The following is a 12,422-nucleotide window of genomic DNA, read 5'->3' on the forward strand; positions in this document are numbered from 1 at the left end:
GTGTTTTGTTTTGTTTTGTTTTGTTTTGTTTTGTTTTGTCTTTTGCTTTTGGGGCTTTTTTTGTGCTAGGCCCTTTTCCCTCCCCACCTGGATGGGTGGGTTGAAGACAGGAACAGTCTTATGTAGCCCATTCTGTCCCTCTCTTACTCGTCAGGGTCTTCCAGCTGGCAGAGCAATGCATTCTGCCCCCCTCTCTGCCACCCCCAGTAACCCACGGTGCTCTAAGGCAGAGGAGCCTGCTGACAGGTCCATGGAAGTCAAGAGAGGATACAAAGGGTGAAGAGTGTTGTCATATGTTTGAGGGAGAACAGAAAATAGCTGGCATATCACCAGCAGGAGACTGGTTCAGTGCATCATAGCATACATCGTGTTGAGAGGGGTGCCTGGGTGGCTCAGCCAGTTGGGCATCTGACTTCAGCTCATGTCACGATCTGGAGGTTTGTGAGTTCGAGCCCTGCATCGGGCTCTGTGCTGACAGCTCAGAGCCTGGAGCCTGCTTCAGATTCTGTGTCTCCTTCTCTCTCTACCCCTCCCCTGCTCATGCTGTGTCTCTCTCTCAAAATAAACAAAAACTTTTTTTTAAATAATAAAAAAAAAAAGACAGACTCACACAGGCAGCACAATCAGCTGCCCCTATAATAGAGACAAACGGCCTTGACGTCAACAACAGTTATGACGATCGCCATCACTGCTTACTGAGCAGTTACTATGTCCGAAAGCCTGGGCCAAGTGTTCTGTGCATATCCACACACTGAATCCGTGCAATAGGCATCAGAAGTATATTTTATTACCCTCTTTCTTCAGATAAGGAAATGGGGCACATGAGCTTAAGTAATTTTCCCAGAGACACGCAGGCAGAGAGCTGGAACTTGACCCCAGACTACCCAAGTCTGAAGTCTTTGCCCTTTTTGTTTGGAGGGACTGTCCGTAAGGGCACATCTGTGAACCTGCACAGGAGGGAAAGAAAGGTCTGGCTGTAATGCAAGGATGTGAAACAGACTCAAAGTCAGCCGCATAGAGACTTCCAAAACCGTGATGAGCTCCCTCTTGATGGAACAGCCACTCAGACACTTAGTCCTGGTAGACAGCACGACATAATGGAAAATCAACTGGCCTGAACTCAGCCTGGAGTCCCATGAAACAGTTGTGTGACCCCAGGAGGATCCGCCTCCTTTCTGGGCCTCAACTTCTTCCTCTGTGAAGTGAGGGTGTAAGGCAGGTTGACTTGGGCAGAGCCCCTTTCAGCTCTAATATGCTGAGATTCTAAGGGGCTCTGACACCCCAAGTCTCCACTGAGTTGTGGTTCTGCTCCCCCTGAGTGGAGGGGAGCCCCGATCTGCCCAGCAGAGTGCACCCTTAGCCCATGGGCAGTGGGTCTCGCTCAGAAAAGAGGTTCGGTTCTGAAAACAACACAACTGTGTCCACCGGCAGACGTCCCTGGCTCGGCTCCCGGGCCTGGCCGGGTCCAGGAGACAGTCAGACATGGACACATTGATACATACTAAACTCTTGCCCTAAAATCTCCGTGATGCCTGAGGGTGAACTCACATCAGCCCCACTTTGAGGACAGAACAGTAAAGGAAATGGAGGGACATTGGGCAGCTGAGAACACAGAAGTGACGCTCCCGTGTAGGAGGGCTCTCCCAGCATGGCCTCCTGCAGCCCCACTGCCCCCCAAAGGCTGCATATCACAAACACTTGCGACTTTCTGCACAAACACCTTCTCTCTGGCTGGAAGCAGCCCTCAACTGATGACGGAGACAATACCCAGTTTCCTTAGCCAGGAAGCGAGATAGCTCTGAGACGTGGGCAGACTGTCTCCCAGAGTTCCCAGGGGGCTCAGGCTCCAGGTGCCCACAGTGGAATTGGCCATCCTTCCCCTTCCCTGTCCCCCACCCATGTTTCCTGGGATCAGCTCCTGAATAAACTACTGGGACTTGAATCCCTGTTTGGGGACTTGGTAATGGGGCAACTGGCTAAGTGAAACTACACTTCCCAGAATTCCATTTCCTGGATGTTTCCGGCCAATGTGGGCCACAGAGGAATTCTTGCAGAAGACTGGGAGGGCAGCAGGGAAGCCACAGCCATTTTGGAGCTCGCACACTCTGTGACTGGGCCCCGTTGGCATAAGGTCCACACCTGCTGCACTCTCCCTGGACCTCCCCTCAGCTTCTCTGACCACCAGCTCATGCACACATGTTCAGCGCTGTGATACGGGGCCCTGGCTTCTGCAGGACACCCCACACCATCAGGGGCAACAAGAACCGACCCCAACTTCCCAGAGTTCTCATAGGGTTCCAGCTCATTTCTGCTGTCCCTTACTCTCCATCCATCCTCCCTTCCTGTCTGCCTGCTGGATTTCAGCCTCCAGTATCAGGCACAGCGATCACAGCCTTACAGAGACTCCCACAATGTGTGAGGTCCAGTCGGTCCTTATAATAATTCCCTTAAATGTGGGTATGTATTGCTCCAGAAGAAAAATCAGAGACAAAGTGTGTCAGAATCCAGGCAAACCCCCACTAGGAGATGCATTTTGAGTTTCGCTTCTTCGCGGTGACAGGTGCACCTCTCCGACAGGCTTCACCCATACACCTTGTCTCAGATTCTGCTTCTGGGGGAACCCAAACCCAGACAGCCAGGAACTCCCAGGATATATTGGGATGAATCGGTTAGACCTGGAGTCCCCACAGGTGAACTGAGACAGAGCCAGGGACATAGCACCCTCAGGACAATATTGGGATGCCATCTTGACCCCGCCCCCCTGGCTGGCAGGGCCCATCTGCTACACAACCAAGCTTTATACTCACACCTCACATTTCCTCCTGTTCTAAGAAGACAACACTGGCACACTCTCGAGCACCCAACAAGAAATATTTCTGTGAAAATGTCAACAGCATTATCACTTTCTTTCTAAGTGGTGGCATATTCCCTAGTGCTCACCATCAAGAACCTTGGTGCAGAATCAGCCTGTTCTCCAGGGTTGAATCAGAAACCGAGTTCCAAAGAGTTAGAAAGAGCCACACAAACCCTCCATCCAGTGAAAAGAGTTAAAGGCTCAGCTGGAAGCAGGCTGGGGTTTTCTGGGCATTCTTAGAGGTCGGGACCCATGAAGCTTGGGAATCCTTTCAAGCACCATCTCTAAGCAAGGCAGTTTGTTCCCTCCTCAGCTTTGTCACGGGGCTCTGCACAAACACGCACTGGCCCAATTACCCCCAGGCCATGTAACACTGCTCCAATTGACCCTGAGCTCCCCAAGAGCAAGATGCTGATGGCAAGCCACGATCCCTGGCCCCCCAAGGCAATGCATGGGGGATCATAGTGAAGGAGACCAAAGGAAAGGTGCTCTTATGGTCCCCAAACACTGACCCTGGAAGAACACTCTGAAAACTTCTCCAACCTCTTCCTTGTGCAGATAAGGAAACTGACACCCAAGAAGGAGAAAGTTATATGCAAACTATGATCTCCTTGAAGCAGGAATGATGGCTTGTTAGTCTCTGCTTTCTCAGAACCAGCACTGGACCCAACACAGAGTAGGCATCAATCATTGCTAAATAAATAAAGGAAGGAAGGGAGGGAGGAATTCATCTAGTCATAATAAACCTAGAACTGGAGGCCGCCCGGCTGGCTCAATGGGTAGAGCATACAACTCCATCTCAGGGCTGTAGGTATGAGCCCCACACTGGGTGTAGAGATGACTTAAAAATAAAATTAAAAATAAATAGAAATAAATAAACAAACCAAGAACTGGAAGTCAAACCTCCTGACTACCAGGTCCTTCCTCTCCCTTCATGCCTCCCCCAGCCCACCCTCAAGCTCACGTCTGATCAAAAATACAATTGCGCTTCCATTGATTACCCACAATCCTCTTGGAATATTCACCCAGAATCCCCTTGGGTTGCTCACCCAGATTCCTGGCTCCTCATCTGGGAAAGTAGAACTTTTGGGACAGCGATCAAAGGCATTTTAAGGGCAAAGGCGTGAAAATCCTGGTTGCTAAGGCAGCCTTTCCAAGCCCATCGGCCGAGAGTCTCCAGCTGTGAAAAGGAGCATAGAATTAAGACAGCTTTCAGTCCTCACCACCACCTCCAGCCCTGCGTTCCCCACATAATGGTCAATGGGAGATATTAGCATCTAAATTATTTTAAGGAGATGTAATAAGATTCACCCAGCAGGCCATTAATGACGAAAGAGATTATTACTGGAAAAAATCCAAGACTGACTTTGAGCAGAGTTGGTTCATCTAAATGACCCTTTCCCTGCACCTCAGATGATCCTGGTCCCCAGAGATTATACAGATTTGAAAAAGTAACTGCCAAGGAACACGCTCACGTTTATGCAAGAGGATCTTACGAAAGGAATCTCTAGAGAATTAGGGTCAGGAGTGCATAGCAGTGAGATAAATGGGATGTTCCCTGAATCGTAAGAATCCTCTGTGGCAGAATTTACAGGAAGCATCTCCAGTCTCCATATTTGGCAGGCGTCCAGCCAGAGTTGTCAAGTATTAGATTAATTTTAATTCAATGCAAAAAACCACATTAGTGTAGTGTTGCAATTGAGAGTTGAAACATACAAAAGCCAAGAGTCCTTGAAGTGAATCATTCCAAAGCCTGAGCATCATTTCAAGCGTCCATCAAAAAAAGCACATTCTTCAGAGCACTCCCCAGCTATCTGCCACCTTCAAATCGTACTACTTAGCCAGGTAAATGGGCCACTTGGCAGTGACCTGAGGATGGAGCTGGTGATAAGTGTTACTCCGCAGGTCCTGGTCACAGGAGTTAAAGTTCAAACTCCTTGACGCAGCATTCAAGACCTTCCGCAAGCTAGTTTCAAATGCCCTCCATAACCTCATCTTTCAGTACCACCTTCCATGGTTTGCAGGCTGCAGCCACGCCGGCCCTTTGATGACCACTGGTAATCTTCCTGCCACATTTCACCTGCTCTGTGCACTCAGTCTGCTCCACTCAGAGCCCTGGGAGAGAGAAGCCCCACGCACCATCCACTGCAAGGTGGGGCTTACCTCCCAGCCTCTGCTTATTGTCGAGGAGGAAGGGAGCTCCTGACGCAGAGGACACAGGCCACTAGCTAACCATCAGCAAATCAGATTTCTCTTGAAAATTTGAACTAAGAGACACAAGTGACAGTTAGTAGGCAGACAGTCTTGAGCCCGCAAACGGAGAAGACATTTTGAGGCAAGGTACAATGATGAGCAAGCGAAGAGTCACCTCACAGAGAGAGCAACACAAGAACCACAGGATGGAGATGGAGAGAGGATGGGTCTGGCTTCCTGCCTCTCTTTCAAGACCCCTCCCCAGGCCTGCTGCTGTTGGGGCCTGTGAGATGTCCCATCTCCTGATGATTATTTCTCTCACAAACCATCCTGAGTGAGTGGCTTTCATGGGATCCATGGATTCTCACTGGGAACACGAAAGAGCAGACCCTTCGATGTAGGTAATGCCAGTCATCCAACTGGTCACCCAGTGGATGCTTATATGGATGGCCCATATACCGCCCCCTGCAAACCTACCTCCAGCCAGTACCCCTCCAGCCTTTTCTGCTGAGATGGCCTCACCCCTGGCAGGAAGCCCTGTGGACGGTATATTAGTCAGAGTTCTCTGGAGAAGCACAAAGTCAACCATTACAGGTGGTATCTATTTTCAAATGTCCCTGCTACATGCGACACAGGCTCCTGGTCACACCCCTCTGGCCTGTGGAAGCTCAGTGTGGTCACAGCCACTCCTACCAGCCTTGCAGCTGTAAATTATGTTTAAGCTCATGCTGATCACCACTGCACTGTGTCTCAAACTCCAGGGGCAAGGTAAGGTCTTCTTTTTAGACTTAGGCTTAGGATAATCCCCCCCCCACACACACACACACACATATATACACACACCCCACTCTATGGATGGGGTCACTGGGGAGAAATGCCATAGCATTTGAAAAACGTTTTCAGGAGAACGATTTCTTGATTGTCTTAGAGCATATGCCAAAATGGGGTACCATCTTGGCACCCTCTTATACTAGCTCTGGTGGTTGCTATGTATTATGAGACCTCCACCAGTGGCCATGCCTCTGGGCCTTTGCTTATGCCCACCTTCAACCAAGAATGTCCTCTTTTCTCTTCTCAACCCCCATGAAACCAGGTACCATGTGAAAGCAAAGCAAAAAAAGAGAAACCTGAGCTTGCATTCCTCGCTCCCAAAGTCAAAGCCCTGCAGTTACCCAGGCCAGCCCCCTTAGATGACAATTTGGAGACCATCTGTTCTATCAGCATTCCACCTGTGGTCTCAGCCCCACCAACAAGCAGCTTACCAAAGTATTCCTACGTTGTCCTCTTCCCAAGAGGATTTCAAGAAGATGCGATTTTTCTCCATCACTTTCCAGTTCCAGTGATGCCCCTTATACAGCTGCCATCTGCCCTGCTGCCCCCCCCCCCCCATAATCCAGTTCTGAGTGCCTGCGTGGGGAGGGCTGACCTGACCCAGCTGGACCTTATGGTGCCCAGGGGAGCTCAGGGAAGCCTCACTCGAGACTCTGGAACACCGGAAGTAGGGATGAATTCAACAGAAGCCATGAGGAAAACTGAGGTCCGGAGAGCCAGGCAAGCTATGACTTCAAGAGAGGCTGGGGGAGGGTGGGCTGAGCTCAGGGGCCTGTCTGTTTCCTCTGTGCAGAAACAAGAGGGATGTCAAAGGTCACCAAATCCAAGCTTTTGGACTCTCTAAAGCCTCACTTGACTCCTCCAGTGACCAGAAAAGGAAGAAGGCACTCACATCTACTGAGACGCACAATATGCCAAGGACAGGACTAGGTGCCTTATACACGGTGCCCAAGCACAGGTCCCCACAGCCCTGTGGTGTTCATTCCATTGTCACTGTTAACCTCACAGGACAGAGTTCAAACTGTGGCCTGGAGGGATTAAATGAATTGCCCATGAACACTCAGCTGAAGCCAGGATTGGACTCCAAAGCCCACGCTCTTCTCCACTGCACCCTAAGATTTTTTTTAATTAAATATTTATTAAGCAACCACTGTGTGTTAAGCTTTGCATTGGACATCTCCACTTGTAGTCATCACGTGCAATCTTCTTGGCCACCTGCAAGATTAGCATCATCAGTCTCATTTTACAGACGAGGAACCAAGGCCCAGAAAAACCAAGCGCTTTGTCTAGGTAGTAACCCACACCCGTTAACCAAGTCCAGCACTCCCTGCATGGTTCCCGAGCTGCTGGGAAGCAGTTCACTACCTCACAGTAGACCAGCCTCAACTGGAGAAGCTCTGACAGAAAACCACAGAAGTCTTGGGACAGAGATTATATGGCCCTCAGCCCACGCAGGTGGGTGTTAGATTCCAAGACTTAGAAGAATCTGATGGCACAGAGATATTCCCATTCTTATTTTTCTTAATGTTTATTTATTTTTGAGAGAGAGAGAGAGAGAGCAATCAGGATAGAGAGGAAGACAGATTCCAAGGCAGTCTTCGGGCTCTGGGCTGTCAGCCCAGAGCCCAATCAATGCAGGGCTCAAACTTCTGAACTGTGAGATCACAACTTGAGCTGAAGTCGGACACTTAACCAACTGAGCCACCCAGGCACCCTGAGATATGCCCATTCTTAAACCAGCATTCCAGACAGGAAGGAGTATGTGGTCACCACAAGCGATATGCAGCTGTTATGGGACAGGTGAAGGCCTGAAGCAAGTCAGTTTCCTTACCTGGGTCCCATTTCTCTCATCTGTGTAAGAGTGCAGCGATCACAGGACGGCAAGTAGCCAACAAACATGCCCCATTCTTTCTTTCCACATCCAAGCCAGACATTGCTAATTGAGTACCACATCATCGCTCCAACACAGCCGTCCAATCTTTCTCAACACAGTGTTCCCAGCAATTGTTACAGACTATTTATTCGACTATGAAACTATTTGCCAGTCCTAGATACACTCTATATTTCCAAATGTAAATAGAAGCATACAACATACCCACCTTTCCGCCAGTGATGGCCGACCACATCCCTCTCACATGGAAGCGCTCTGACTCTGACCCTTCTGCCTCCCACATTCACTTAAAAGGATGACTGTAATTACATTGAGCCCACTCAAACAATCCACGATAATCCCCCCATCTCAGGATCCTTAATTTATTTATGTTTTATTTTTTAATGTTTATTTTTGAGAGAGAGAGAGAGACAGAGCGTGAGCAAGGGAGGAGCAGAGAGAGAGAGAGAGAGAGAGAGAGAGAGAGACAGAATCTGAAGAGGCTCTAGGCTCCGAGCTGTCAGCACAGAGCCCAACGTGGGGCTCAGTCTCATGAACCGTGAGATCATGACTTGGGCTGAAGCTGGAAGCTTAACTGACTGAGCCACCCAGGCGCCCCAGGATCCTTAATTTAATCGCATCTGTAATGTCCCTCCTGCCACATAAGACAATATTTTCACAGGTCCTGGGGGTTAAAACGTAGACATCTTTGGGGGCCACTAATTTGCCCATTACAGGTATCTCATGGGATCGTGTCTAAGGATTAGATAAAATCATTCATGTAAGCAGTTTAAGCCCAATGGCCAGCACTTGATAAACCCTCAATAGATACTAACTATCGTTACTGCTATACTCCCAACCTCCAGCCTATACCTACTGCAAATAAGTGTTCATGAGATCGTATTGCTGATACTGTCATTGGACCTCCTGGCGCTGTACCTTACCATCCTCCCACCATGGCATTTGTCATGCTATATTGTACTTAGCTGGTTACATGCCTCTTCCCCCATCTCTTCAAGGAGAGCAACGCCAAGGAGGCAGCACTGGCCTCCCACAGGGCCTGCCATAAAGTGAGTTCCCAGAACACGTGCCAGGAAAGGCTGAGTAAGGGCTAGACACCCTGGTGCTCAGGGGGTGGGCATAGTGTTGGGGGGTGGAAACTGGGGCTCTGATTCTCAAGACAAAGGTGGGGGCCACCATCCAACCTTCACCGGCAGCCTGGGATTAGCCACCGTCAGTCCTCTGAGCTTGGCTGGGGAGGCTGAGTGGCATGACCCCTCCCTTTTCTGCTCCCCGCTAAGATATCAGTCTTCCGGAGGAAATGTTCAACACAAACAATTAACCTGCATGCGCAGGAGCCGTGCTTGGAGCAGAGCAGGAGCTTGGTCTGCGTTTGTTTCTTTGTCCAAATGCACGACTGGGTTGTCAGCCACTGGCCTGGAAAATTTCTGTTTAGCAACATCATTCTCTTCTGTTGAGAGAAACAGCCTGGGGCAGAGACCTGACATACCTTTGCTCTCTGAGCTCCACTTGATGGGTCTTCATGCAACCCAAGAGCAAGGGTTGAAATTAGGAACCAGGAATATTTTAACTCTTTCCTTTTGCAATGATAGGGGTGTGGGGCAAACTAATGTATTGAGTGGTTACGTTGTGAGTATTGTTGGGCTCCATCTAATCGTGCCATGAAGGTGGCCAGGTCCTTCAGTGCCCCCTTTCCTCAGGGAGCTTTGTTTGACCACAAGAGGTCCAGAAAGGGGGCAGAAATTTACCTGCAAAACAATCCCCTTCCTGGCTTTTGTTACTTAAACCCTAAATTCTGTTTGGGGCAGAGGGATGGGGGTTGTAGTACATTTTTTTTTGTTTTGTTTTGTTTTGTTTTTTGTTTTGTTAGAGAGAAAGCGCAAGCTGGGGAGGGGGCAGAGGCAGAAAGGGAGTGAATCTTAAGCAGGCTCAACACTCACAGCAGAGCTCAATCCCATGACCCTGGGATCATGACCTGAGCTCAAATCAAGAGTCAGACACTCAACCAACTGAGCCACCCAGGTGCCCCTAAATCCTGAATTCTTTGAGGAAAAGAGACTATAACTATCTCCCTGTCCACATTATCCAGCTTCCTCTCTTTCCAGTCCCCCTACCCAAGGTACATGTGCACGCACAGGCACACACACAGACATGCATGTACATGTGTGCATATGTGTGTGCACAGCCACATGTGCATGCACATAGGTGTGCACACACACTAGTCCACGTGTGTGTATATGCATATGTGTGCATATGCATGTTCGAGTGGGTGTGCCTCTATGAACACATAACCCGGCGTGACATACCCACACATACACACGTGCACGTGCCCACTACACTCTAGTCATATTGAGTTCCTGAACTCATCATGCTTCCTTCTCTCACACCTCACACTGCCCAAACCACTGGGGCTTTGTACCTGTTGCGTCCTCTTTATGGAGCATACTTTACCCTTCACCCCTTGGTCCCTAGCTCTCTCTCTCTCTCTCTCTCTCTCTCCACCCCCCCACCCCCGTCTCCTGCCAGATCTACACTTGACATCTCAGTACTCAGTGCTATAAAGGCCTGTTTACTCATTTACTCATTCTGCCTGAGCAACAAAATACACAAGTCCATTTTGTTCACCTGTGTGTTCCTAATACCTAGCATGGGCCTGTTGTGACCATCTGTGAAATGAAAGGGTGAGTGGATGCATGGATGGATGGATGGATGGATGGATGGATGAATACGAATAAAAGCAAATCACTAGTGGGGCGCCTGGGTGGCTCAGTCGGTTGAGCGTCCGACTTCAGCTCAGGTCACGATCTTGCGGTCCGTGAGTTCGAGCCCCGCATCGGGCTCTGGGCTGATGGCTCAGAGCCTGGAGCCTGCTTCCGATTCTGTGTCTCCCTCTCTCTCTGCCCCTCCCCCGTTCATGCTCTGTCTCTCTCTGTCTCAAAAATAAGTAAATGTTAAAAAAAAATTAAAAAAAAAAAAGAAAAGAAAAAAAGCAAATCACTAGCTCATACCCAGGGTTACCCCAGGGAAATTGTTTGAACCACAGTCCCCTCTAAAACCCCCAAGATTTTTGTCTATGCCCCCCAAATGGCTATGATTTCTCCCTATGCACTGCCTTGGGGCTCTTGGGGCAGATTCAGGATAAGGAATTAGGGGTTACCTCATAGTTTAACTATGATCTAGAAATGCCTTCAAGATCTCCAAATAATTAACATGCCATCAGGCTGGCCTGGTCCTCTCATGGACATTTCGAAGCACAGTGACTCGAAGTGAAAGCCCATTGCTGATAGCATATCAGGGAAATCTCCATGAGATACAGTGCCTTGTCCCAGTCCAAACTGATGGTCATGCCAAGCTGAGAGATAACGGGATGAGGGCTCCCAGGAGGAGCTGGTGGCTGAGAACAGGGATGAAAAATAGCTGCTTCCAGCTGGTTTTGGTGTTGGTTTGTTCTGAGATAGAACAAATGAGGTTTCCGCCCTTGGAAAAGCACCGTTCAGAGTGTTCTCTGAAGAGAGACCGGGAAGGGCAGGCATAACCTGAATCACTTGTAAAACTTACACCACTGTCCGCCTCCCACCCCCCACCCCCGACAATGCCACCTCCCTGCCTTCCCTGCACCAACTCCACCCTGTGCATCCGACACCTGAGCAAACTCAGAACACCAGCCTCCTTAAGGCTTCATTTTCTTCTCCACCCTTCCATCCCCAAACGTGCTCCTCTTCCTGGGTCCCCGCTGGTGAATGACGCCACCACCCACCCCTCACAGGTCACAGACCTCAGCCTGCCCCAGTCTCTCCCCCTCCCCCACCCCACCGCTCCCCCACCCCAAAAGCAACAAGTCCTGTCCGTCCTTCCCGTGATAATTCCCTGCGTGCTCCTCACTCCCCACCCCGTGCCCACCCTGGGGCAGCCTCATCGTTCCCATCTGAACTATTGGGAGAGCATCTCGTAGGTGCTTCCATTTTTGTTTTTATTTATTTATTTTTATTGTTTAATATATGAAATTTATTGTCAAATTGGTTTCCATACAACACCCAGTGCTCATCCCAAAAGATGCCCTCTTCAATACCCATCGCCCTCCCTTCCCTCCCTCCCACCCCCCATCAACCCTCAGTTTGTTCTCAGTTGGTGCTTCCATTTTTAGCCTCTTCCCAACTCAATTCACCTCCCGCGAAGTCAGCTTTCCCATACACACTCACTCCCTCGGGCAAAGCATCTCTCGAGCACCTACTAGGCACCGCACACCTTGTTCGGTGACGAGAATATCAAAGCAAACAAGACACAGAGCTGCGGCTACTGCTCTCCTGGTGATGGCTCTCCACCGCCTCACCGAGGAGCCCACGCTCCTCGGAACCCAGGCCAGAACTCCCACGATGAGGCCACAGGGTGACCTCTTTGGCCACAGCTCCCTCCAAGAACCCAAAGGCTCAGCCACCACAAGACAACTCACTGGCCCCCACGCCAAGCACTGTCCTGCCCCCCGCGCCTTTCTTCCTCCCATTTCTGTCTTGCTTTTCCCCTTCTGAAAATCCTTCCCGTTCTCCAATGAGAAATGGCTCAAACGACATTTCTTCCGTGGAGTTGCCATAATTCCCCAGGTTGGAACTAATCACCCAATTCTCTTCGCTCCCAAAGCAGAGCTCTAATACCAGC

At 49.8% G+C, this 12,422-nt stretch overlaps 1 long non-coding RNA gene across 1 annotated transcript in view; it reads right to left on the reverse strand.

Moving 5' to 3' along the window:
• LOC121026890 (uncharacterized) overlaps positions 1 to 12,422 on the reverse strand; it is an 86,738-nt gene that overhangs the window by 39,380 nt on the left and 34,936 nt on the right. The window contains exon 3 of the long non-coding RNA XR_005788482.1: positions 3,904 to 4,034. This is a non-coding gene — a long non-coding RNA (uncharacterized LOC121026890). The remainder of the gene's footprint in view (positions 1 to 3,903; positions 4,035 to 12,422) is intronic.

This window comes from Herpailurus yagouaroundi, unplaced genomic scaffold (genome assembly GCF_014898765.1).
Source record: "Herpailurus yagouaroundi ecotype Mexico unplaced genomic scaffold, PumYag 77, whole genome shotgun sequence".
Classification (NCBI taxonomy): domain Eukaryota; kingdom Metazoa; phylum Chordata; class Mammalia; order Carnivora; family Felidae; genus Herpailurus; species Herpailurus yagouaroundi.